The 26,372-nt window shown below is 39.2% G+C and overlaps 1 protein-coding gene across 10 annotated transcripts in view; it reads left to right on the top strand.

Annotated features, from left to right (window-relative positions):
• The window catches only part of LINGO2 (leucine rich repeat and Ig domain containing 2), a 1,453,939-nt gene that overhangs the window by 296,815 nt on the left and 1,130,752 nt on the right, over positions 1-26,372 (top strand). For all 10 annotated transcript variants that reach the window (XM_059889349.1, XM_059889352.1, XM_059889347.1 and 7 more), the window contains one exon: positions 125-221. The gene's annotated coding sequence lies outside the window, so the exon portion shown is untranslated. The remainder of the gene's footprint in view (positions 1-124; positions 222-26,372) is intronic.

Below are 26,372 nucleotides of genomic sequence, written 5' to 3' on the forward strand. Positions count from 1 at the left end.
TTTCAGAATTGGAGCAAAAGCAGCCAGATGGAAAATGACATGAGAAATTTGAGATGAACACTATTGGAAGGAGCTAAGTTTTATTTTTCCATATTCCCAAGTGTTTTTGTTTCATTTCATTTAGAGAATTCATTGGAGAATGTTTCAAGATGTAGAGCCCTTGAATGTGAAGTATCCCAAATGAAGTTGGAGCATTCGTGCTGAAATTGTTTCCTGTTGTGGTAAGATGAAATGATTCTTAATATATTGGATTGGTTTCTGGAGAATGTGATGAGAAATGTGTGTGTGTGGATGTGTGTGTGTGTAAAATAAGTTATGATGGTATGTAACCCAGTGTATAAGTTTGGGTCTTGAAAACAGCTTTTTTTATTATTTTGTCATGATTATTTTTGGTTTGAAGAAGAGCCAACTCACAGGAAAAGACCCTGATCTGGGAAGGATTGAAGGCAAAAGGAAAAGGGGAGACAGAGGATGAGATGGATAGATCGCATCATCGATTCAATAGATAGGGATTTGGGAAAACTCTGGGAGATAGTCAAGGACAGGGAACCCTGGCATGCTGCAGTCAATGGAGCTTCAAAGAGTCAGACACAACTTAGTGACTGAACAACAAAATTTTTGTTTCCTTAAGAGGAATGGGGAACTCAAATGTGTTATTACTAATTTCCTACTGTGTATATATACATAATATATATTACTTAATAAGTCAACACACTGCCATAGGAGGTAGGTGGTAATATCCTCATGGTGCAGTTGTGGAAAATGGAAGTTCAGAGAAATTAAAACCTTGTTCAAGATGACACAGCTAATAAATGACACAAGACTGCTGTGTCTCTATGTTCTGCTCTTTCTGCTGCCATGCTGTCTCTTGCATTTGTGCTAGGTAAGGAGTCAAAGGATTAATATAGTGAAGGCAACACTCTCAAGTTTTACACTACTGTTTAGAAAAGAGTCATAATTGCCTTCCCTCAGATGAAAACCAAACTGAAGAAATATCTTTTATATTTCTACTACACTTAAAAAGAGAAAGATTTCTGTAAGTCATTACTAGTTACCCAGATGATGGTGTTTCAAGGAAATTGAAAGTTATAGAAAAACTGACTTGGAAAATGTGTGCTGTAATTTTCCTATTCACCTTTGCTATAAAATGAAAATCTGTTGTAGGCTTCCTTTGTACAAATACCTGGTCATGTCTGACAACTGGTTAATCGAACCAATGCCATTTCTTCCTTTATGGGTAATTGGTATATAACTCAAGAAAGTTGATGTTCTTCCCTTTTTTGTTACTTATACTTGGAGGTTGTTGCAATATTCCACTGAAATAAGAGATAACACGTGGAAAGCACCTGTAATTCTTCCTGGTAGACTAATAGACCTTATGATGTAAAAGGTATCAAATAAGCCATCGTTTTGTTGTAGTTCTATCCAGAAAGATTATCATTAAAGAAATGTTTATTGTGCAAAAGATTCTCTTCATTCAACATTCTTTAATGTTGAAATTTATGTATTTTATTTATGTAGAATTGATTGAGGCAATTGCAGATGGCTGATTGAAACCTTTAGAATTCTATGAAACTTTAGGTGCATTCATTTATAAATGGCAAAACACAGACTCATTTGCTCTAGGTATTCAGCAGTACCTTTCGATTTAGTGATCTAGCTTTCTTACCTGAAAACTTCCAAACAGATTTTCCCTAGTAATTGCAGACTGGATGCCCACTGTGCCCCTGTGAGTCAGATTTGCTTGGGCTATTCACCAGTGACACCTTGGCAATCTATAAAACATTCTCTTGTGGGCTTCATGCTTTCCGAGTCTTGCTTCTGAGTTGGTAATGATCAGCAACATTTCTGTCGGAACAGATACTGCGCCTGCAGTCAAAGATTACATGTTTGCTTTGTATGGCATGAAATAAAAGAATTAAAACAAACCAGCTTTCAGTGTGAGATTTTGAGAAGAAGTCTTCAGTCATCCTTGAGGTCCAGTGTGTATTTTCCCTTTTTTATAGTGGAGTAAGGACCTATAAAATTAATGACGGCAGTGAGGGTCTTAGTCTAGATTCTCCAACATAAATAGACAAAGACTCCCTCCAAAGCACCATGGGAAGGGAATCTAGGCCATTCATTACTAAGCTATTTTCAATTAGTTTACATTCTGAAAACACCTGCAAAATGGTGCATGTACCTCCTATGCTGTATTACTTCTCAATTCAAGAGTTTTGCATTTGAACAGAGACTCTTCAGTAAATAATCCCAAATTCCCACATTGAATCCAGCTTTGGATTGAGCTAAAAAGTTGTTGTTTCTTAGGGATGGTGTTCTTTGCTTAGGCCCTCATTTCTTTTTGCTTTTTCTTGGTAATAACCAGAGATTTGCTTTATGTCTTGCTAACTTTAAGATAGTGACCAAGTTACTTAACCTCTTTTAATCTCTGTATTATTCATCATTAAATGAGAATCATAAAAATTATATTGAATATGTTTTCAGGTTCACAAAGAATATGTGTACATCATCTACTGCTTAGAACATTGCTAATGATTTTAAATGGCAGCTTTCTAGCTGGATCTGCTTCTAGGTTGGGCAATTTGGGGCTCTCCCAAATATTCATCAAGAATTTCTTGGAATCTTCCAAAATAGAGCAAAATTCATTCAAAAGATTGAGTTGACTCATGAAAGGGGGCAAGTGGCACAAGAGGAAGCATCAACTCAGACATGCATGCCTAGCAGGAAGATAAACATTTTATTCACAAATTATTAAACCATGGAAAACAAATAGTTAAATTAGGTTTGTACATATTGCTTGTATGATAATATGCCTTTTCATGAGCTTTTCCAAATTTGTATCTTTAGGCCAATAGTTCTCAAGTTTTAAAATGTTTGCAAGAACATGTAAGAAGTTGATAGAAAAATAGATTAGAAAATACTGTTGCAGTTAAAGACAAGACTTCTGAGTGGGCTAATATTTACTGAAAACCTGATAACCAGTTGCTTTCAGATGTGTTTGTTTATCAAATTTTTATTTTGGACCTTCTCAGTAGTTAGCATCCCCATTCTACAGGTTAATAAAAATAGATTTATGGAAGTTCCTGGCTCATCAAGTCATGAAATTAAGAGATGATAGGGGGTCAGAACTCAATCTTGGCACCAGATTGGTATGCAACTGCTACATCTGCTTCCTAATCCTGCTTCCTAATCCTGCTGCCTAATCCTGCCTAATCCTGCTAAGTCGCTTCAGTTGTGTCTGACTCTGTGCGACCCCATAGACGGCAGCCCACCAGGCTCCCCCGTCCCTGGGATTCTCTAGGCAAGAACACTGGAGTGGGTTGCCATTTCCTTCTCCAATGCATGAAAGTGAAAAGTGAAAGTGAAGTCGCTGAGTCATGTCCGACCCTCAGCGACCCCATGAACTGCAGCCTACCAGGCTCTTCCGTCCATGGGATTTTCCAGGCAAGAGTACTGGAGTGGGGTGCCATTGCCTTCTCCATTCCTAATCCTAGGATAATTCAATTTTCCAGTCATGAAAGACTTTGTTTTATGGCAGCCAGCAGCATAAGCACATATGGGGACAATCAGCCTGTATTTGTTTTAAGTTCCTGAGCACTTAATCACCATCACCTGCTCATTTGGACTTTCAGCATCAGTAGAGCAGATCTATTTCATCTGCTCTGTAAAACTACTCAGAAAGAAATTTTTTTGGAATAAAAATTTCTCAAGCATTTTCGGTAGATCCTTGTTGTTACTCACCAGCATACTTGATTTTCATCAGGTCTGCCAGTCTCCTTTTTATAGGTTTGGCTAGGTAGCTTATGGTCTTCAATGGGATGTGAGCTACATAATGTGGGCTGTGTCCAGGTCATGCCCTTAAAGGGTGTGTGTGCATGCTTCTCCTCCTTCTTCCTCTAGTAGCTTGGAAAATGAGCATAGCATGAGATGTCCTGGTGAGCCATCTTTTATTGTGCAAACAAGGACAATTGTCTGATGGTAGAACAATATGGGAACCTGGATTCCTGGCTTAATTTATAGAGAAAACAGTCCAGGACAGCTTCTCTGCTAAACCTTGTATAAAAGATAGATAGGCTTGTTTAGCTCTTGCCATTAAGCTGTTCTACATGGTGGAAGAGATACCCTAATGAATTAACGATTTCTTTGATAAACGTGTTAGCCATGCATGCCTGGCGTACTGTGATTCCTTTGGGAAGTCAATCTTAGCCTGCAAAAAAGCACAGGTCCTCCACATAAGAACACTGTTGTGGTTGCCTAGATATTATTTATCTAGACTTCGTAGCATCTCACCTTGTTCCTCATATCCCTTACACTATTTTTCTGACCACTTTCCTCTAGATCTGTTTTCTTTTCAGCCCATCCTCTTCCATGGAAATACATAAATTTGTTGTTGTCTTCGAGCCTCTTTGCAACTGCATTTATCTTTTATACATGTACAGTATGAAGGAGGCACATAGGAGACAATAGGAATGATGAACCCTGAGTTGAACTTCAGAATCCTAGCCCTGCTTAAAGACATTCAAAGTGATTTTAAAACACACATACACACATAAGCACACTAGGCTATCCAAATAAAACTTTCTATAGCTTACATTAAGTAGACTTCTTAAGCTTCTGATACCTAGATAACAATGTCCAAATCTATAGTCTGTAAGATTTTCTTCATTGTTCCTTGCCTCACCTGATCTATTCTCATTTTGCATTCAGGACAAAACTAAATTTAATTTTTTCACATTTAGTACATCTGCTTGGATCTTTATTTTAGAGAAGATTTTAAATCTATAATTATTTTCATTATATCCAAAGAAAGCCTTGGTGTTTTATGGACACAGTGTTCTCCTAGCTTCATAATTTAGGCTTGAATGAGTCTTTAACAGACTTTCCGGTACACAGAATGCTGCTGCTGCTCCTGCTAAGTTGCTTCAGTCATGTCCGACTCTGTGCGACCCCACAGACAGAAGCCCACCAGGCTCCCCCGTCCCTGGGATTCTCCAGGCAAGAACACTGGAGTGGGTTGCCATTTCCTTCTCCAATGCATGAAAGTGAAAAGTGAAAGTGAAGTCGCTCAGTCGTGTCTGACTCTTAGCGACCCCATGGACTACAGCCTACCAGGCTCCTCCATCCATGGGATTTTCCAGGCAAGAGTACTGGAGTGGGGTGCCATTAATGCTCCCTACCAAAAACTGGTTTGATGATTGTATTCACACACATGCACTAGACTGAGATCCCGTGGCTTTTTATCTTGCCTTCTAATAATACAGTTTGTGCACCTTCTTACTAACAGAGTACATGCTTGGTATGTGCCTTAAAATATCCTCATGGTTGATTGTCTATTACAAGGCAATGCTTTTTCCTTTTTTTTTCATTCTCTCTGTTACTCCCTTGATGGCTTCTTGTACCTCTGAGCTTACTTGCTAGCAGTTTCAACTCAATGGTCTACACAGAATATCTCATTTAATCCCTGCTAAAGCACTGAATTAAGTATAATGACCACACACATTAGTCACTGACTTAGCATTTACTTGTGCCAGGTGTTGTTTTAAGCAATCAGAAGGAAGGTATCAATAAGCCTTCCAGTTGTTCATTCTCTAATAGAGAAGATAAATAAGTTTAAAAAACTCTAACTTTTAAGTATAATAATATGAAATTTAAGTAGTGGGGAGGCAGCTGTTCAGGGTTATTTGAGGGACAGAAGGGCTAAGATCAGCAAATGTTTGCTGGAGATTCTACTTCAACTGAATGCAAAAACATGAGGAAATAGACTTGGACAGATTATATGACTTTTCCATAATGTCACTGCTAGCTAATAGCGGAGACTGGACGAAGATTCCTACCCAGGTTGTTATGATGTCAGAGCCCAGGCAATCAGGAGTTCTCACTGCAGAACTCTTTGGTTCATAGCCAATTGCTACAGTTGAATGCTGTTCATAAATTGGTTCCTCTTGCTGTTGAATCGCATCACTGATTCTACTTGCTTCTCAGTTATAGTATACCATAACTTAATAGTGAAGATGATACACAAATTCAGATATTGTTCAGGGAAATAACTTCTGAATCTTCAATTTCCATATATGCTCTTTCTTAAAAGTGGTCCAGTTGAGATTCCACTTATGTTCTGCCAATTCTAGTTTTTCCACCTCCCCTTTCACAGTTGTTCCTCTTTCACCTTATAGCACAAATGTATGCTTATTACTCATGTCTTTACTTCTAATGATGCTCAAAGAAGAAATGAAGGGAGAGCACATTATTTCTTTCAGATGACAAGCTTAAGGCAAGGTTACTGTTTTAATCTCTCTGTTTTCTGCTACATGACCCATGTTCTTTTCAACTACCTTGACCTTCTTTAAGATTTCTTTTTATAAAATGGAACTTGACCTTCTTTCAGATTCCTTTCTATAAGATGGAAGCTTCAAGTATCTATATATCCAAGGTTTTAATGAAAGATGATGCTGTGAAAGTGCTGCACTCAATATGCCAGCAAATTTGGAAAACTCAGCAGTGGCCACAGGACTGGAAAAGGGCAGTTTTCATTCCAATCCCAAAGAAAGGCAATGCCAAAGAATGCTCAAACTACCGCACAGTTGCACTCATCTCACACGCTACTAAAGGGATGCTCAAAATTCTCCAAGCCAGGCTTCAGCAATATGTGAACAGTGAACTTCCTGATGTTCAAGCTGGTTTTAGAAAAGGCAGAGGAACCAGAGATCAAATTGCCAACATCCGCTGGATCATCAAAAAAGCAAGAGAGTTCCCGAAAAACATCTATTTCTGCTTTATTGACTATGCCAAAGCCTTTGACTGTGTGGATCACAATAAACTGTGGACAATTCTGAAAGAGATGGGAATACCAGACCACCTGATCTGCCTCTTGAGAAATTTGTATGCAGGTCAGGAAGCAACAGTTAGAACTGGACATGGAACAACAGACTGGTTCCCAATAGGAAAAGGAGTTCGTCAAGGCTGTCTGTTGACACCCTGTTTATTTAACTTCTATGCAGAGTACATCATGAGAAATGCTGGACTGGAAGAAATACAAGCTGGAATCAAGATTGCCGGGAGAAATATCAATCACCTCAGATATGCAGATGACACCACCCTTATGGCAGAAAGTGAAGAGGAACTCAAAAGCTTCTTGATGAAAGTGAAAGTGGAGAGTGAAAAAGTTGGCTTAAAGCTCAACATTCAGAAAACGAAGATCATGGCATCCGGTCCCACCACTTCATGGGAAATAGATGGGGAAACAGTGGAAACAGTGTTAGACTTTGTTTTTCTGGGCTCCAAAATCACTACAGATGGTGACTGCAGCCATGAAATTAAAAGACACTTACTCCTTGGAAGGAAAGTTATGACCAACCTAGATAGCATATTCAAAAGTAGAGACATTACTTTGCCAACAAACGTTCGTCTAGTCAAGGCTATGGTTTTTCCTGTGGTCATGTATGGATGTGAGAGTTGGACTGTGAAGAAGGCTGAGCGCCGAAGAATTGATGCTTTTGAACTGTGGTGTTGGAGAAGACTCTTGAGAGTCCCTTGGACTGCAAGGAGATCCAACCAGTCCATTCTGAAGGAGATCAGCCCTGGGATTTCTTTGGAAGGAATGATGCTAAAACTGAAACTCCAATACTTTGGCCACCTCATGCGAAGAGTTGACTCATTGGAAAAGACTCTGATGCTGGGAGGGATTGGGGGCAGGAGGAGAAGGGGATGACAGAGGATGAGATGGCTGGATGGCATCACTGACTCGATGGACGTGAGTCTGAGTGAACTCTGGGAGTTGTTGATGGACAGGGAGGCCTGGCGTGCTGCGATTCATGGGGTCGCAAAGAGTCGGACACGACTGAGCGACTTATCTGATCTGATCTGATTTAAAGTATGTATCAATTATATAATAACCCAGAAATTATATGCTTGTAGGTATACAAACATGTGCCAAATGTGTGTTTTATGTCCACTTTAATAAGATGTGGGAGTATGTAATATGTGTATGTATGTATCCGTGTTTTAAAAATATTTCAAAGAAAAATGTGAATACACTAAAGACCTCCTCCCAAGTATTGTTCCTCTGGGAAGCTGTTGAGAGTGAATAAAAGGAAACATATTCCCAGTCTCCATCATTTCCCACACCCCTTGCCTTCAAGCATTTTCAAGCTTGTTCTTGGGGTGTTGGATATTTGCCTTTTGGATAATGCAGACATTAGCAGTCAGCTGTTGAAAATAAATATCACCCAAGTATTTTGCAATGCTGTTCTTCTTTAGTTGATTTTGCTACCCTTTTTTTCATTGAAGAATTAATGGATAGTATGTAGACTATTGATTTTATCTGAATTAAATTTTTTAATGCTTATAATAGGTTTTGTGATTTATATACTAAATGAATGAATAAATGAGTAAAAATTTTGTCCCAGTGTAGAAAGCGAAATGATGATTTTTAGCTATCTCTTGAGAATACAGGAGCATTTACAAGTTTGTCTGGTTTTGAAAATGTATTTTCTTATTTGGGGAGCTTACTTATCCTGCTGGGTTTATCACAAGTGTTAGGGAATTGAATTGCACAGCATCCTTACCATGTAAATGCCTCCTTGGCACTTGTGGTGTTGTCATTATCTGTTGCTCCAAGCTATATCATACGATCAGTGAAAATAAGAGAAAAGTGTGTTTTATCTCAGTTTTGAAGAGTGACAGTAAAATTGTGATTGCAGCATAATTAAATCTGTATATCAAGATACCAAGAAATGCTCCACTACTCTAGGATTCAAAAGAAGTGTCAGACCTTGCCTGGCACCGGTCACAATCTCTGAACTTTTTTATAGCTTTTGCAGCTAATGACTAGCTTGAGAACTTTCAAGAGACTTGAGCTATTTTATGTCCATACTAAACTCCATTAGTAAATTGGCTTATTTTCCCTCAACTTTACTTTTTCCTTTCTTTCTTTCCATTTTCTTTTTTTCTCTCTCTTTCTCTTTTTGTTTGTTTTGTGTGTGTGTGCATGGTCGGGGGAGGTGGTAATTTGGGATGAAGAGTTAAATTTGTGTCCCTTTTTAAGGTGCATTAGAAAATTTTCTTCTTTTCAGGGGCATTTAAAGCAGAAAGTACATAAATAAAATTAATTGCATAACTCTGTAGACACCTGTCAAAATCTTGACATGTTCAGTCCCTATAATTGGCATTGTATATTCAAAGTAAGTTTTGCAAACAGCAGGAGCACAGGCTGTCTGAGAGCTGCCTCTTAAAGAGGAGCAGTCTGCAGTAATGGGAGGCCTGTCAGCAATCCTTCATAGTTATAGCAGTCACTAGCCAGAGCCCTACAGAACCTCCTTCCCCATTCTGATTTCTTACACATATACACATATAAAGTTTTAGGGGCCATTTTATTTCATTAGCCGCTCCAATTTTGTTGAATATCTTGACAGATGACTGAAGTAAAGCAGCTGTGTTACTTAAGATGATACTAGCTTCAGTAGCAAACAACCCCCGAGATGTCTAATAGCTTGAACAGAGTAGAATTTTATTTTAGTCATTTGTAGTCAAAAACTTTAATGGCTGGTGCCTGGTTAGCTCTCACTAGAGCAGAGATTCAAAGGTCTGGGCTCCTTCCTTCTCGTGGCTGTCTAGTTTCAAAATGTGACTTCCGGAACCATCTTGTTTAGTTTCATTCAGCCAACAGAAGCAAAACAGACATAAGAAAACATAAGGCATTTTGTGGTCCAGGCTCGGAAGTGGTGTTTCATACTTTCACTCAAGTTCCTTTGGCTAGAAAACTCTCCAGTGCTATGGAGGATGGGCTATAGAATCTACCTGACTCTCCAGGAAAGAAAATTCACAGTTTTGGCAAATAGCTAACCAGCAACAAGCAAGATTTTGAAACTGCAGTCATCAGTAACTGTCTAAAGGGGAAGATGATGACCCACAGCAGAGGCAGACACAAGGCAATGGAGAAATTATGAAATGTAACATAGTACTTCATAAATGATTTTTATAATTATATTGATCTCATGCAGAGTGAAAAATGTTTAGTTGTGCAGCTATTGACAAGTTAAATACAGCCACAAGCAATGCTGAGTCACATTAATAAAGAGAATTTAATCTTAATAAAGCCGAAACAGAATTTGGTTCAGTTATTCCAGACTGGTTTGTAGAGGACTACAGGTCTTAAAACCAACACATGTTGGTACTGGTAAACACCTTTTCAATACAGGTAAACACCAACTCTTGTCTCAGAAAATAATTTAAGTGGGTGGGGACAGAAAGGTGCTGAGGTCATTCATTTATCCTGCACACATTTCTTAAGTACCTTCTCTATATCAGATGGGCTTCCCAGGTGGCTCAGTGGCAGAGAATCTGCCTGCCAAGCAGGGGATGCAGATTCAATCTCTGTGTCAAGAAGATCTCCTGAAGAAGAAAATGGCAACCTATTCCAATGTTCTTGCCTGGAAGATCCCATGGACAGAGGAGCCTGGTGAGGTATAGTCCATGGGGTCACAAAAGAGTTGGACATGACTTAGTGACTAAAAAACAACAATATACCAGATACTATACTTAGCTTTGAAGATAGAGAAATTAGTAAAATAAACTTCTATTCTCAAGACCTGATATGTGAGTGGGAGAAGGAAGCCTATGGATGAATAGCCAATTATATTATCACAGGTAAACTTCTATGAAGCCATAACTGGGGGGTAGTGATTGCCAGTGCTTAGATGTATTAGGGAAGACTGCATAGAGAATAAGTCATTTAATCTGGTGCTGGTAGTATGAGTCTTTACAGACAGAAGAGAGACTTTTAGGGAGCATTAAACCCATAATTAAATATGTGAAAAAGCATGACAGCCCAGGGGTATGAAAGAACATGGCATGACACAAGTAGGAAGTTCTGCATTTCTGGAAAATAGGGGCTTTATAATAGGATGTAGAGGTCTGGGGAAGCCAATTGTGAAAAATGGCTTCAGCCCCAAGGGTGAATGAATAGTAGGTCTTTTGAGTGAGGTCTTAGCAAAGGAAAGAATGAATGGTCTCCGCGTATGTCACAGTCTTCGCTGTCAGCCCTCTTAGGGTCTTCTAGCCGTCTTCCAACTAAGGCATTCCTCCTCACTCACGCCCACGGTTACTGTTTCTGCACCCTATGTGTTCTCAAGGAATTATAAAAGAGATACAGTTACACAGATAGAATTTGCTAAAGTGTAGGAAGATAATCCAAAAAAAGCACCGTGTTTTGTCTTTAAATATAAGCTGTCTTTACATAAATATGATGGAGCACAATGTCCTACTGCTCAATAGTCCCTACTTGGTGGCTCAGTTTCTGCCCAACATGTCTTGTTGATTACTGTTATATATTCCAGAATGGGCAAAGTCATGGAGGTATGACTAGTTTAATGTATATTATAGTGTCCAGTTTATACTACTTATAGTAAATTGTGAGAGGTGAGAGATGAATTGAAGAAGGAATAATTAAGTCAAAGGAATCAGAACTTGAAGGTTTGGAATACTGTCTGCCTCTCCACATTGTAAAAAATGAGAAATCGTGTTTTGGTGAGAACACCAAGGGTTTGGATGAACAATCACTTCATGAAGAGATTATCCATGGAGTCCAACAGGTATCTCAGCAGAAGTCAGGAATACAGATGGGACTATATCAGTGTAGACACTGACTGCCAGTTTGGAGAAAAGGGAATAATCACCCTATGAAATAGGAAAAGGATTTTGGGCTTCTGGGCTTCTATAGTACCAGACCTATAGAGCTCTCCGCTATCTAGCTGTGAACATATCTTATCCTTCAAGAAAAGAGAAGAATGATGACCCCAAGGGTGAATCAGAGATCAGCCCAGACCCCAAGGACAAGGCTACCACCTGTGGCCGAAGGGGTAGGGCCTCCACCATGGCTGAAGGGCAGAAAAGGTAAGACCTCTGTCCCAGTGAAACTGCAAGGTGGCATTCCACCCAGCTGCACCTGAGGGCAGACCTTAAAGCTGAAGAGGACTATTCTCTAGCCTTAAGAACTGATGGAATTTGCCTTGCTAGATTTTGGACTTGCTAGGAGCCCCTTTCTTCTTTCTCATGGCTCCCTTTTGGGATGCTAATGTCTATCCTGTGTTTGTTCCACCATGTATTTAGAAGCACATAGCTTATTTGATTTCATAGGTTCACATCTGGAGAGGAGTTTTGTCCCTGGATGAATCATATCTAGTCAGTCAGTCAGTTCAGTCGCTCAGTCGTGTCCAACTCTTTGCGACCCCATGAATCGCAGCACGCCAGGCCTCCTTGTCCATCATCAACTCCTGGAGTTTACTCACACTCATATCCATCGAGTCAGTGATGCCATCCAGCCATCTCATCCTCTGTCATCCCTTCTCCTCCTGCCCCCAATCCCTCCCAGCATCAGAGTCTTTTCCAATGAGTCAACTCTTCACATGAGGTGGCCAAAGTATTGGAGTTTCAGCTTCAGCATCAGTCCTTCCAGTGAACACCCAGGACTGATCTCCTTTAGTATGGACTGGTTGGATCTCCTTGCAGTCCAAGGGACTCTCAAGAGTCTTCTCCAACACCACAGTTCAAAAGCATCAATTCTTCAGTGCTCAGCTTTCTTCACAGTCCAACTCTCACATCCATACATGACCACAGGAAAAATCATAGCCTTGACTAGACGGACCTTTGGTGGCAAAGTAATGTTTCTGCTTTTGAATATGCTATCTAGGCTGGCCATAACTTTCCTTCCAAGGAGTAAGCATCTTCTAATTTCATGGCTGCAATCACTATCTGCAGTGATTTTGGAGCCCCTAAAAATAAAGTCAGCCACTGTTTCCACTGTTTCCCCATCTATGTGCCATGAAGTGATGGGACAAGATGCCATGATCTTAGTTTTCTGAACGTTGAGCTTTAAGCCAACTTTTTCACTCTCCTCTTTCACTTTCATCAAGAGGCTTTTTACTTCCTCCTCACTTTCTGCCGTAAGAGTGGTGTCATCTGCATATCTGAGGTTATTGATATTTCTCATACTTAGAGTCTCACCCAATTCAGATGATGTTTAGATAAGCCTTTGGATTTGAAGTTGATGCTGGCAAATGGTTAAAACTTTCGGGGCAGTTGGGATGGGGTGGATGTATTTTGCATGCCAGAAGAACATGAATTGAAGGGGGCTGGTGGCAGAGAACAGACTATTATAGACTGGCAACACTCCCTCAAAATCTGTAAGTGGTCGCCCTAACCCTCAATGTGATTGTATTTACAGATAGACCCTTTATAGAGTTAATTAAGTTTGAGGTCATAAAGATAGGGTCCTAATCCAATAGGACTGGTGATCTTAAAAGAAGAAGAAAAGACAGCAGAGGTGTCAGGAAAGGCTGAATGAGGATAAAGTGAGAAGATACTGGTCTGCAAGGCAGGGAGAAGGCCCTCATCAGAAACAGAATCTGTCAGAACCTTGATCTTGGACTTCTAGCCTCCAGAACTGTGAGAAAGTACATTTTTGTTGTTTAAGCCATCCAATCTGTGGTATTTTGTTATGATAACCCTAGTTGACAAATACAGTGTGTTCATATGTGACAGACTAGTTATATCATGGTGATAATGATAGTAATAATAGCTTATCATATGTCAGATAATATGTCAAACCTCATGTATACATTATCTGATTAACACCTTCTTAAAACACACTTGGTGATAGTTTTTATTATACAGGTCAAACAGGAAACTTGCCATCTCTAAACAGTGAACTCCTGTCATCCCACTGTAGTTTGGTTCCATGCAACCGTCTGCAAAGAGCTTAACTCCTCTGAGCTTTAGTTTCACTGTCCATTAAGTGGTGAGGATATGTCTGCTGCCCTCTTCAGAGGATTATTTGCAGGACTTAACTAAAATGACTTAAAGAAATCCATTATTTGCAGTCTGGTCATGAATATCAGCATCACTATCAAATTTTGGTGACTTTTTTCTATACTCACTCAAATCACTGACTTTTCACAAGACATCTTGACACCATTGTCAATTTTTTCCTTTGGAATTTTCCTATGTGTGTTTTTCTTCTGACTACTGACTTGTCATTCAAAAAAGGATTTGAACATAAGGCTTTTAAATGATGTTCTTTTCAGATGGTGGGGGAAGTTTGGTTTCCTAATGATTTCATTGAATTTACACCTGAAGGATATTAATAGAAATATTGTGAAAGCTTATTTTTATTGACTAGTTAAAGGGACTAAACCATGAAAGAAACTTCTAAGTCTTAGTATTAATCTTATTCCTATTGAGCACCATACCATTTTCTCCCTCTTGCTTTCTGTTTTTTTCTAACAAAGTCTGGCTGTCCCTCTTTTCCCATGTAATGATAGATTTAGAAAAAAAGGTACTTCAGGCGGACCTTTATTTCAGCAGGTTTCCTAACTATAGAGTCAAGATTTCAGTTTCTGGCAAACGTCTGAATTGTAATCAGAAAGCTTAACAATAAGAAATAACTTTGAAAGATGTTAAAACAATAATGAAGATTAAAAAGTAAAAAAATCACACACACACACACACACACATTGTAATTAACCCTGTTTTCCTCCAGAACTTAATTTTATTTAGCTCACTTAATTTTGATACATTTGCTGATTGATTTTTGCCAAATAAATGTGAATAAACTTCTCACTATGCATATTTTGACTCCCATTATTATGTATATGAAAATATTAATATTTAAGTGTTCTCAGTTATTATATAAATATAAAAAAGGAGTTCAAGTGTTTGTATTCATCACGGTTATCATATTGCATTATTTAACTTTTATATTGCTTCTTTCCTACTGTCCCAATCAAAATCTTTTTCTAAATATTAACTATAGGAAAGCCACAAAATAGAATAAGAAAAAAAAAAAAATAGGTCATATAACAGGAGCACCAAGAGCCCTTTTTAGCACAAAATGTTTGACAGTTCCATTTTTGAGATTACCAGTAAGGATTAAAAAAAAAATGTGAGAGATGGGATATGCTGTTATCACATTTGATGTTCTCATAATTGTAAAGCTATTGGAACATTCAAAAAATTTAAATCTTTCATCATGTTTAACATGTTAATCCGTTTCTTAATGTCAGTTGCTGAAAATGTCTCCTAGGAATTTTGAGGTCATAATATTTAGTATATCCTCTTTTGTACTTTTTTTTTTTTTTGCATTTAATCTTGGGAAAATGTACTTAAAAAAAAATAAAACTAAAAACCAGATTTGGAGAGGTGGTCATCCCCTCAAACTTCTTGAATTCATATGGCTGGACTAATAATAAGACTTAACACAAGACACATTAATGGGAAAAGAAAAACAAATTTTAATTCATGCATTGAAACATGTCTCATAAAAATGGGACCTAAAGAAGTGGCCAAATCAGGCAGTTCTTATACTTTTTAGACAAAGAAATGATGCATTTGTGAGGAATCGACAGGACAGAAACCTAGGGTTCAGATGCTTAATTGGTGAAGAATATAAAGAGTTTGGCCTTGGGGTAGTAAGTTAAAGAAGTATCGAGGTTTCTTCATATATATTGTAAAGTAAAAAAAGAAACAAGAATTCTAGACTCAAATTCCTTGTCTTTGGTGATACAAGTGTCCTTCTACCTCAGATGCAAAGAATGTACCTTTCATATGAGAAATGTATTTCCTGATTTCAGGGAGACAAAGAGGAGGGTCAGAGTGTTCTTCTTGCACTAGCCATTTCTAAATTAACTTGAATTCAAAATAAGCAATGTGCCATTGAGGCACATTTTGGTGTGGCCAGCCCTCGGCCCTGATACCAGTAGTGATGAGTATCATTCTCTTGGATTTTTGTCACAATTTCTCTTAAAGAAAGATAATTTTAAAGCAATGGTAGAATTCTTTACCAAAATCAAAGCCAGTATCAAATCTCAGATTGCAGAAAACAAAGAACATTCCCCTTTAAATGAACCTCATTGTTATCGTGATGAATTTATTCAGCAGACAATAGCTCTATTAGCAAGGCAATCTGAACTAATCTGAAATTGAATCACCCCTCGAACAAACATTGGGAAAATTGAAGCAATTTGAGATTAAACTTATAAATATCACGCTGTAAACTTTAAATTGAATTCAAAGCAAATTGAAGTCTTTGTCTTACCTTTATTGTTTTACCTTTTTAACCCTTTGTTACAAGGAGCAAAGTTACAAGAAGATTTTTTTCCTTATTTTAGTGTGTGAAACTGTACACTGGAATACCAAATACAAATATATGGAGTAAAAGGTATCTGTATTTTTTAACAATTAAAATTATTTCCTTCTCCTTTAATAAAGAAAATATTTTTTTTTTCATATTCAGCATGAAATTGTTTATAGCTTGTGACAGAACGGAAGAGACATAAGCCCTTGACCTCAAAGTTTTGAATCACTGTGTCAGTCAAAATCAATTAAAGAAGATACAGAAAAGTAGGCATTTATCTGATGGACCCTTCTGGCTTGCATTAGTCATTTAGAGTCTCTTTCTAAGAGACTCATTAGCTTGTCTATTTGCAAATGACTGCTGCTATCTGGGCATACTGCCTTTAGGTTCCATTTTGCTGCAGGATAGTGTTCTCTTGAAAGACAGCCATGTTGATCAGCATAAAGTAATGTAATAGGAGTTGAAAGTTGTATGTGGGCCAAAAATTATTCAAAGAAAAGGCATGCTTCAGTAACCTATTTAAAAAGCTGGCATCTTCAGAGACCTAAATATATTTTTCTCCCCAAATCTTCACATTGCCCAGTAAGAACTATTGTATTCCGGTCAGTCCTCCACTTCTCTTTGCCCCCCAAATATTTCTACATCTTTGTAAAATCACGGGTACCTGTGTGTGGATCTACTCTATACCATGTCAGATTTTTGTCCATGTAGCATACACTGTATTGTCTTCTCCTGCTGCCATCTTGCTGATGTCTGAAAGCAGAAGGAATAGATTTGTTCACACCAAGAAATATGTTTAGTGATAGCTAGTGATGGGCTAATAAAGTATTCTTGTGCAGTCAGTGGATGAAGCTAGAGACTCAGGGGCTTTTAAATCTTGCAGAGGAGTTTGGGCTTTTAGGAGGAACCCCGTGAACCAGAGGAATGTCATGTTGAGAATTATCTTTTAGGGAAAATCCCTCTGCCAGTAATGTGGGGAATAGTTTGGAAAGAAATAAACTAAAGGCAAATAAACCACATATAGGAAAGTTGTAATTAGGTGTGAGAGAAGTAATTAGGGTTTAAACTAAAGCTATAGCAATGAAAATGGAGAATAAATAATATTGTTGAGAAGTATCTTTACATTTGTAAAGCTAAGTTAAGGATATTAGGCAGGGGATGAGATGGGAGAACAGAGTAGGTCCCTGGTTCTTTACTTAGCTTAGGATGCTATGGGGAAAACAGGCTTAGTTAGAGAAAGGTTTCATTGGGGCAGGAGGTTTAAACAACTAGAGAAAATACTGTGGAACTCAGGAAGTTCTGAATAGAGGTAAAGATCTGAAAGTCCCTATGTCATTGAATTTCTCTGAATATGAAGTGAAATAATGTCTAACATGCTTAGCATAGTGTTTTAGATACATTAAGCACTCAATCAGTGGTGACTGTTATTCCTAGTGATGGAATAAAGAATCTGAATATTGTGCTTGATCTACAGTGGAAGTTTGTCTCCAATATTGACTCAGATGAACAAGAACTATAGAGAGGAAGAGATTAGGGTACAGAAAAGGATGTTAAAATGATGGGTTCTGGGAACTATGCTACATCAGAAATTAAGGAAAAATGATTTCGAGATTGCCAGAAAAAGGAATGGGTGTTCATAAAATATATCTTGAATATGATACAGTCTTGCTTCATGAAAATCCATTATATTGACAGGTTCTCCTCCAGGCTTTGTATTTTCTTGAGCACTTATTTGGTTTGTATTGACTTTATTTGTCAGTGTCAGCCTAAAACCGTTTTGCATTTGACATTATTGACCAATAATATACTTGCTAATATGTTATATTCTAGCCCTGTGTTTCCTCAGCCTAAGCTTCTTGTTGTTTAGTCGCTAAGTTGTGTCCAACTCTGTGACCCCGTGACTGTAGCCCACCAGACTCCTCTGACCATGGGGTTCTCCAGACAAGAATACTGGAGTGAAGTGCCATTTCCTCCTCCAGGGGATCTTCCCAACCCAGGGACTGAACCCACATCTCCTGAGGCTCCTGTCTTAGCAAGCGAATTCTTTACCACTGAGCCACCTGGGAAGCCCACAGATAGAAAAGAGATTTTATACTGAACCCTGCCTCTGACAAGAGTCGTCATTTTTCTTCACTTTACCCTATGAACTGTGTGGCCCCTGACAAAATACTGAGTGGTTAAGCACAGGCATATACAGTACAGTCCCACATCCCAGCCATACACCTTTATTAGAAAGAAATCAGGCGAACTGGTCTGTCCTAGCATTGCAAATTTGTGTGATGGTGAGAAACTCAGTAGCAGACAAAATGGATTGTACCTGCCCAGGTGGAGGCAGAAGTGCTCATGGAGGTGCTGTAAAACAAGCTTCTAAACAGCAAAGAGACACCGAGCTGTCTGCAGGGAAATGAAAGAACTGCAAATTAAGCATGGCACGGTTATTCACTGTTTTATATTAGTGTCGCTAACTCCTATAAATGCTGTTTAGGGTTTTCCCATGCTCAGAACTGTCATTTAATCTGGAATGATGTCCTTACATATTTGAGAGTCATTTCAAAAACTTACTAAAAAGGATCTGACATCCATACCATAGTGTATATGTCTGGGGACATGGTGGCAGTTTATTTGACACTGCAAGTTTAATCTAAATCACCACATATCTAATTTATTGTGAAAAATGAAATTCCAGGAGTTTTCTTCCTCCTCAGTGTTATTAAACAATCTGAGTTCTGCCAGAAGACGGAATGGCTCGTGTGGAAAATATTTAATTGCCTACATTCATATGACAGGAGTGTTCTGAATCTAAAACAACGAATAATGAAAAGCTATAGAGTAATACTTCCAAGAAACATCTTCTCACAGGTGATTTCCCCAAAAACTCTCTGAAGGTGCACTGGGCTAGAGGTCAGAGAGAGTGAAGCCTGGTCCTAAATGTGCCATTAAATAACCACAGGACCCAAAGCCTCTTGCTCCATCCCAATCTCTCTCTGCTCGCCTTATCTCTTTTTCTTCTCCTTTCCTCATCTTTACCCTCCTTCCTTCCCTTCCTTCCTTCTCAATCATTTCCAGAGTGTCTATTATATACTAGCATTATGTTAGATCCTGAGGTACAAAGATAAAAGATACTTCTGCCTTGAAAGAGGATTGGAGAAGATTGGGTGGCAGTCAGATCCTATGATTCATGTCCCTTGCAATTCTAATATTCCATGATTTTCTCCTGTTCAGAATCTTACCACACAGTGTCCTTCTTTTATTTGATTACTTAGAGAAAATAAATCTTGACTATGTGGTCACAGAACTGGTTTGCAAGAGGCATTAGAATATTTCATATTTACTGAGCCCTACACTGTGCCAAGCACTGTGCTTTGGGATATCATAGAAATAAGCCCCGAGTGAGATAAGAGCACAGAGGAGGACCAACCATTCTTCTAGGAATTCAAGTGAGGGTTTCAGGAGTGTGGAGGTCTAAGTCAGTTTCTGAAAGATGAATATGAGTCAGGCAGACTCAAGAGCTGACCCACAGGAGAAAGAGTGGCTCTGGTGCACAAGAGGTAAGTAAGTGAAGGATGTTCACAGCAGAGAAGAGCTATTGGGAGTGCAAATTGTGTTTGTCAACTTCCCAGTCTTCTGGCATGCCTGCAGCACAGAATGAATAGAGGCAGAGCAGGAATGAAAACCTTGACATTGATGTAGAGAAGCCATGAGGAACTACTCAAAGAAGTCTGGGCTCTATCTTGAGGACGTGGAAGGATTTTAAACAGATCTTGTATAATCAGATTTGCATTTAGGATAATAATTAATTCTTAAAACATAACTTATGAGAAAGGCATTGAGGGAATAGGGTAGGGATCAGACATTTATAAGTTAGCCCCTTCTAAGCAAGATAAACTTTTGTTTTAGGTATGGATCTTAGATTCAATCTCAGGAGTGCTAAAATTTTCTTTTGGCAGCTCACATAATTTGTATTCTGAATTTGTATTTCTGCAGGCTGGAAAAAGATGAACTTAAGTCATCTGTAGAATGTGAATCCCTCCTCAGCTGTGCAGGTTAGGCTGACCTCAAGTGGCCTCAGCCTGCAGGGGTTTGGAGCAGGCTTGGGTTCCCAGCCAGAGAATGGGACTGGGTTGCGGCCATGAAAGCGTTGAATCCTAGCCCCTACACCAGTGGTTAGTGACAAGGACCCTGGCCCTTCGGCTTTGCAGAAAAGAATTTCCACAAAGACAGTAGTGAAGCAAGAAAAGTAATTATTAAGAGGAAAGAGAGTATAAGACGTGCAGATAGACAAACAGGCAAACAGGGAGAGCCCCTGAGTTGTACCCTGCTGCTACTGCTGCTGCTAAGTTGCTTCAGTCGTGTCCGACTCTGTGCGACCCCAGAGACAGCAGCCCACCAGGCTCCCCCATCCCTGGGATTCTCCAGGCAAGAACACTGGAGTGGGTTGCCATTTCCTTCTCCAATGCATGAGAGTGAAAAGTGAAAGGGAAGTCGCTCAGTCGTGTCCGACTCTTAGCGACCCCATGGATTGCAGCCTGCCAAGCTCCTCCATCCATGGGATTTTCCAGGCAAGAGTACTGGAGTGGTGTGCCATTACCTTCTCCGTAGGTGTACCCTAGTGGCAGTTTAAATCACTTACATGGAACATTTCTTGGTTTTCCTTTGGCCAGTCATTTTGATTTGCCTGGTTCACAGTCCATTTGCTACGTCTCAGGATCCTTCCATGTGTGTGCCGCCATCTCTTGGTTTCTACCGCAGATGTGTATGGGTAGAGCATCCCTTGACATTACTTCCCCTTTGACCTCCAAGGAGCCTTACTGTGCGTGTGTGGTCAAGGAAGTCTCCTGACTAAGGGAAGGACAGATATGTGGTCTGGGTGGGGCTTTACTTCCTCCCTTAATTGTCCTGCTTTCTGGTCTTGGGGTTTTCATCCACAGGGAACGAAATTCCAATTGCTTTACCCTGGGGTGGGGAGGGGGGCATTTACCTCCTGCCTTAATACCACGACCCCCAGATTTCCACTGCACCATGCTGTCTCAGGGGAAAGAAATGTGGAAAATAGCCATTTGTCTGTGCAGATATTGAAATATCCATAGTTTCTTCTGCATAGTTCCCGCAGTTTTCACCCGTCAGACTTGGGGACTGAGGCTGTTCGATGGACCCCGTGTTGAGGCCCTAGTGTTGGTTGCTTGGCTATTCTGGGTAGCTGCCCACCTGACGACTCTGTGGGTACCTGTGCTCAGCAACTGGAGTCCTCTCACCATACCTGTCTCTCTTCAGTCAGCCCAGTTGAAACATTTAAGCCTGAGGGCAACTTTTTCTTCTTTTGTGTTACTTCCACTCTGCTTTTTCGGATACTGTTTTATCCTTTTTATATTCACAAACACTTTTGATTCTCTTAAGTGTTTAAGCTTTTGAAAAACAAAAGCCAGAAATAACTGAAGTCTACTTGGATTCTCCCATGTGACAGGAACAACCCTGAGACAGTGAGGTGCAGACAAGACAACCCACCTGAATTGACCTGAAAGTAAGGGATACACAGGCCAAAAAACACAACAGAACAAACCAGATCTCTCAAAAATCATGCAGCTTCACCTGCTTTCTACACTGTTTCCTCTTTCGCTTTCTAAACTGCTTCTATTAAATTTACCAGTTTGGCAAGTCTTTGCTGTCAGTGATCTTATTTAATGAATGTTTCTTTCGTGTGGCCCTCTGTATGATCTGTTCATTTGCTGATTTAGTTCTCTGACCTTCTCCCCCTGACATGTCACCTCCTAGGAACCCCCTGCCCAGTATTACATGTGAGCTCACTTGATCACAGCACGCGTCCAGGACTGGTTGCACTGCCTAGAATTCACTGCATACCAAGGCGAGTCTCTGTTTCTTTGTCCTTCAATGAGGGGATTGCAGTGTGTCGTGGCAAAAGTGCTCTCTGCTTTGAAAATATTAGGATGCTAGCACTGTCTTATTAATAATTTCCTTACTGCTGTGGAAACCCTTTCCCCTTACCCACTCTGTTTTTCCTGCCCTGGCCAGTGCAAAAGTCTAGGGAGTGTAAGATTGCACTTTCACACTTTTGTTTGACAGAGAGATATACTCAGTTTCTGAGGACCTGTGTGGGAGCCGCTAAAGCTCCCTGGTAGGAGGTTCTATGACATTTTTGCTGCTATAGTTCAACCACTTGATGAACCAATAGGCCTTTGCAACTGACCTGAAACTTAGCTATGACATGGTATTTCTATGGAGAAATGAGTCTGTGTTGTAAATAATCCTACTACACATTTCTTACTCAGGTCCAGAACTGCTTATACTTAAGATTCTCAGAACAGCTCTGTAGATTTAGTGATCATCCTACCTGTGTTTCCTGCCAGAAATGAGAAGCAGATTATTTTTGCTGGTACTGAATTTGTTTTCTTCCTTCCTTTTCCATTTTCAGTAGAGTGTCCAGTAAGTCAATCTGCTTTACAATTTAAAATGGAGTGTTACTTTTTGAGAGCAAGATAATAAGATCCACAGAAAAGTTTTCTCACTCTTTGATTTGGTGATCAAATTAAAAAAAAAAGAATCCTAAGAAAATAAATCCCAATGCAGAAAAAGCTGTATTTATCAGTATGTTTACCCCCCAAAAAACCAAATAAAGGTCTATAACTGAGTTAATTATTTCCCCAAATAGGATAGTAAGGTAATGGTAAAGTATGGTCCTTTACTTAGTGAAATAGTATAAAAAATGATACTTTAGAAGACAATGATATCATGCACAGTCTGAAGTTGTCGTCATATGATAACAATTAAATTTTAATTTAAAAAAGACTGAAAAGATATTCTATGAAAAACCTAAGTTACTTTACAATAATGAGATATTAGTGTTTTCCCTCTACTTTCTAAATATTTCAGTATTGCATTTAGAATTAAATGTTGAACATATTATGAACAACTGATATTCACAAGATATACAAAAAACGGAGGTGACTTCACTAATTAGGGTACACTAGAAGCAATTTGTTGATTACCACATATAGAGAAGTATCACAAACATGTTCCGTCTGGTTATGATGTGTTTCTGTCATTGCTAATGGAAGCTAGTGAATCAACAAACAAACATAAGCTAATAAGTCACTAAGGCTATTTTTTTTTTAAGTTTTGTCACTGTTCTAAAAAAGTAGATGATTATAACAAATACATCAGTTGTACTAGGATTTCAGTACTATTATTGCTATTATTAGTAGTAATTATTATTACTGTATTTAGAAATTATAACAATTTAATAGATACAGATATAGATATATTTTAATTTAGACAAATAATATGAATAAGAATTTAAAATCAGCAGAAGAGTTGTAACAGAATTTATTCAGTGAATGCATTACCTTTTCTTTTATATATGAAAGTGTTTATGTTTATGGGTGTGTGTTCCCTTAGAAGTCTTGCAAGAATTAGTCATATGTAAGGATTTTGATATAATGAGGCTTCTGTTCAGTTCAGTTCAGTTCAGTTGCTCAGTCGTGTACGACTGTTTCCAACCCCATGAATCGCAACACGCCAGGCCTATCTGTCCATCACCAACTCCTGGATTTTACCCAAACTCACGTCCATAGAGTCGGTGATGCCATCCATCCATCTCATCCTCTGTCGTCCCCTTCTCCTACTGCCTTCAATTCCTCTCAGCATCAGGGTCTTTTCCAATGAGTCAACTCTTCACATGAGGTGGCCAAAGTATTGGAGTTTCAGCTTCAGCATCAGTCCTTCCAATGAACACCCAGGACTGATCTCCTTTAGAATGGACTGGTTGGATCTCCTTGCAGTCCAAGTGACTCTCAAGAGTCTTCTCCAACACCACAGTTCAAAAGCATCAATTCTTCAGCGCTCAGCTTTCTTCACAGTCCAACTCTCACATCCATAATGACCACTGGAAAAACCATAGCATTGACTAGATGGACTTTTTTTCACAAAGTAATGTCTCTGATTTTGAATATGCTATCTAAGTTGGTCATAACTTTCCTTCCAAAGAGTAAGCGTCTTTTAATTTGATTGCTGCAATCACCATCTGCAGTGATTTTGGAGCCCCAAAAAATAAAGTCTAACATTGTTTCCACTATTTCCCCATCTATTTCCCATGAAGTGATGGGAACAGATGCCATGATGTTAGTTTCTAAATGTTGAGCTTTAAGCCAACTTTTTCACTCTCCTCTTTCACTTTCATCAAGAGGCTTTTTAGTTCCTCCTCACTTTCTGCCATAAGGGTGGTGTCATCTGCATATCTGAGGTGATTGATATTTCTCCCGGCAATCTTGATTCCAGCTTGTGCTTCCTCCAGCCCGGTGTTTCTCATGATGTACTCTGCATATAAGTTAAATAAGCAGGGTGACAATATACAGCCTTGACATACTCCTTTTCTTATTTGGAACCAGTCTGTTGTTCCATGTCCAGTTCTAACTGTTGCTTCCTGAGCTGCATATAGGTTTCTCAAGAGGCAGGTCAGTTGGTCTGGTGTTCCATCTCTTTCAGAATTGTCCACAGTTTATTGTGATTCACACACTCAAAGGCTTTGGCATAGTCAATAAAGCAGAAATAGAAGTTTTTCTGGAACTCTCTTGCTTTTTTTGATGATCCAGCAGATGTTGGCAATTTTATCTCTGGTTCCTCTGCCTTTTCTAAAATCAGCTTGAACATCTGGAAGTTCACGGTTCATGTATTGCTGAAGCCTGGCTTGGAGAATTTTGAGCATTACTTTACTAGCATGTCAGATGAGTGCAATTGTGCAGTACTTTGAGCATTCTTTGGCGTTGCCTTTCTTTGGGATTGGAATGAAAACTGACCTTTTCCAGTCCTGTGGCCACTGTTGAGTTTTCCAAATTTGCTGGCATATTGAGTGCAGCACTTTCACAGCATCATCTTTCAGGATTTGGAATAGCTCAACTGGAATTCCACCACCTCCACTAGCTTTGTTCGTAGTGATGCTTTCCAAGGCCCACTTGGCTTCACATTCCAGGATGTCTGGTTGTAGGTGAGTGATCACACCATCATGATTATCTGGGTCATGAAGATCTTTTTTATACAGTTCTTCTATGTATTCTTGCCACCTTTTCTTAATATCTTCTGCTTCTGTTAGGTCCATACCATTTCTGTCCTTTATTGAGCCCATCTTTGCATGAAGTGTTCCCTTGGTATCTCTAATTTTCTTGAAGAGAACTCTAGTCTTTCCCATTCTGTTGTTTTCCTCTATTTCTTTGCACTGATTGCTGAGGAAGGCTTTCTTATCTCTTCTTGCTATTCTTTGGAACTCTGCATTCAGATGCTTCTATCTTTCCTTTTCTCCTTTGCTTTTCTCTTCCCTTCTTTTCACGGCTATTTGTATGACCTCCTCAGACAGCCATTTTGCTTTTTTGCATTTCTTTTCCATGGGGATGGTCTCCTGTATAATGTCATGAACCTCTGTCCATACTTCATCAGGCACTCTGTCTATCAGATCTAGGCCCTTAAATCTATTTCTCACTTCCACTGTATAATCATAAGGGATTTGATTTAGGTCATACCTGGATATTTTAGTGGTTTTCCCTACTTTCTTCAATTTAAGTCTGAATTTGGCAATAAGGAGTTCATGATCTAAGCCACAGTCAGCTCCCAGTCTTGGTTTTGCTGACTGTATAGAGCTTCTCCATCTTTGGCTGCAAAGAATATAATCAGTCTGATTTCAATGTTGACCATCTGGTGATGTCCACGTGTAGAGTCTTCTCTTGTGTTGTTGGAGAGGGTATTTGCTATGACCAGTGTGTTCTCTTGGCAAAACTCTATTAGCCTTTGCCCTGCTTCATTCCGTATTCTAAGGCCAAATTTGCCTGTTAATCCAGGTGTTTCTTGACTTCCTACTTTTGCATTCCAGTCCCCTATAATGAAAAGGACATCTTTTTTGAGTGTTAGTTCTAAAAGGTCTTGTAGGTCTTCATAGAACCATTCAACTTCAGCTTCTTCAGAATTACTGGTTGGGGCATAGACTTGGATTACTGTGATATTGAACGGTTTGCCTTGGAAACGAACAGAGATCATTCTGTCGTTTTTTAGATTGCATCCAAGTGCTGCATTTTGGACTCTTTTGACCATGATGGCTACTCCGTTTCTTCTAAGGGATTCCTGCTCACAGTAGTAGATATGATGGTCATCTGAGTTAAATTAACCCATTCCAGTCCATTTTAGTTTGCTGATTCCTAGAATGTCAATGTTCACTCTTGCCATCTCCTGTTTGACCACTTCCAATTTG

This window comes from Bos taurus, chromosome 8 (assembly GCF_002263795.3).
Source record: "Bos taurus isolate L1 Dominette 01449 registration number 42190680 breed Hereford chromosome 8, ARS-UCD2.0, whole genome shotgun sequence".
NCBI lineage: Eukaryota > Metazoa > Chordata > Mammalia > Artiodactyla > Bovidae > Bos > Bos taurus.